Raw genomic sequence first — 2,127 nt, 5'->3', positions numbered from 1 at the left:
AGACCAGCCTGGCCAATGTGGTGAAACCCATCTCTACTATAAATACAAAAATTACCATCCTGGCTAACACGGTAAAACCCCGTCTCTACTAAAAAATACAAAAAACTAGCCGGGCGACGTGGCGACGCCTGTAGTCCCAGCTACTCGGGAGGCTGAGGCAGGAGAATGGCGTAAACCCGGGAGGCGGAGCTTGCAGTGAGCTGAGATCCGGCCACTTTATGCACATGTACCCTAGAACTTAAAGTAAAAAAAAAAAAAAAAAAGAATAAACTAGTGCATTATTGGCCGGGCGTGGTGGCTACACCTTTAATCCCAGCACTTTGGGAGGCCAAGGCGGGTGGATCATGAGGTCAGGAGATCAAGGCCATCCTGCCTAACAAGGCGAAACCCCGCCTCTACTAAAAAAAAATTTTTTTTTTAATTGGCCAAGCATGGTGGCGGGCGCCTGTAGTCCCAGCTACTCAGGAGGCTGAGGCAGGAGAACGGCGTGAACCCAGGAGGCGGAGCTTGCAGTGAGCTGAGATTGCACCACGGCACTCCAGCCTGGGTGGCAGAGCGACATTCCATCTAAAAAAAAAAAAAACAAAACCAAAACACCAATGAACTAGTGCATTGTTAACCTCTAGAAGGATACATAAGAAACTGGTAACTGGTTGTATCTATAAAGAGACATTGGGCTGGGGTGGCTAGGGTAACAGGGAAAAGAAAAAGCATACGCATTTTTTATCTAACTTTAGACCACATACATATATATTTTTGGCAAGGAGCGGTGGCTCAAGCCTATAATCCCAGCACTTTGGGAGGCTGAGGTGGGCAGATCACGAGGTCAGGAGTTTGAGACCAGCCTGACCAACGTGGTGAAATGCCATCTCTACTAAAAATACAAAAATTAGCCAGGCGTGATAGCATGTGCCTGTAATCCCAGCTACTCAGGAGGCTGAGGCAAGAGAATCACTTGAACCCGGGAGGCAGAGGTTGCAGTGACCCAAGATTATGCCACTGCACTCCAGCCTGGGCGACAGAGCAAGACTCTGTCTCAAATAGTAGTAGTAGTAGTAGTAGTAATAATATTTTTAAAGAGAGAATAATATAATCCAACCTCGAATCATTTTTGTGGAACAAAGCAGAGAATACAATTAATAAATATTTTATTAGAAAAAAAGAAACTTTATTGGACTTCTTATTCAAGCAGCAAGGCAGACTGAACTAATACATCCGTGTGACCAAACAGTATCACTGAAATGCTAGATCAATATGAAAAATTAGAATATACAGCTGAACTCCAAAAGGGAGAGAAAAGCTGGGAGAGGGAAATTCTTGGTGACAGAAAGGAAGAAACTCAAAGCCACAGATGTCACCTCAGCTGACACCAAGGCAGTCTATAATAAGGGTATATTGGGCCTATAGAGCCAGAAGATCCACCTTTGTGCTTATTTCAGGGGAGGGCTACAAGTCAAATCCCTATTTTGAGCCAAAATCCTAAAAAGAACTGCCCAATATGTAAAAAGGAGCTGGAAAAGCTCCACCCATACATTCTGAGAAACAGCAAAGAAGCTTGCATCTGCCCTGCTCCTAGTGGAGGCAGGGAAAGAAGGCTTACACCAAGTAGGGCTATGGAATCCACATCCATATTCCCTGTATGGTTCCATAACCCAGCCCAAGACATCAACATCTGAACTAACCCAGGACACTTGTTAAACTGAATGGTAACTGGAAGAAGCTGAGTGAAGTCTATATAGGAGGACCTCTCTGTACTACTTTTGCAACTTCCTATGATTTATAGGAATTTAATTTATAATTATTTAAAAATAAAAGTTTAAAAAACTATATAGTAGGCACATGAGAGCTGGTTATCTAATTCTCTAAATGTATATATATCACATATTATTTTAATACAATATTTAAAGGTATAATTCAATGCATAAATACCACTAACACAATACAGAAGTATTCTATAATTTGTTTTGTTTTATTTCTTGAGACGGAGTCTCGCTCTGTCGCCCAGGCTGGAATGCACTGGCGCGATCTCGGCTTACTGTAACTGTAACCTCCACCTCCTGGGTTCACGCCATTCTCCTGCCTCAGTCTCCCAAGTAGCTGGGACTACAGGCGCCCACCACCACGCCC

At 43.5% G+C, this 2,127-nt stretch overlaps 1 protein-coding gene across 3 annotated transcripts in view; it reads right to left on the bottom strand.

The window, feature by feature from the left end:
* Positions 1-2,127, bottom strand: part of PHC3 (polyhomeotic homolog 3 (Drosophila)) — a 100,611-nt gene that overhangs the window by 59,060 nt on the left and 39,424 nt on the right. The gene's annotated exons all lie outside the window — the stretch shown is intronic.

This window comes from Colobus angolensis, unplaced genomic scaffold (assembly GCF_000951035.1).
Source record: "Colobus angolensis palliatus isolate OR3802 unplaced genomic scaffold, Cang.pa_1.0 Scaffold289, whole genome shotgun sequence".
NCBI lineage: Eukaryota > Metazoa > Chordata > Mammalia > Primates > Cercopithecidae > Colobus > Colobus angolensis.
The sequence above is the reverse complement of the archived record's forward strand: the minus strand, read 5'-3'. Positions and strand labels throughout refer to the sequence as shown.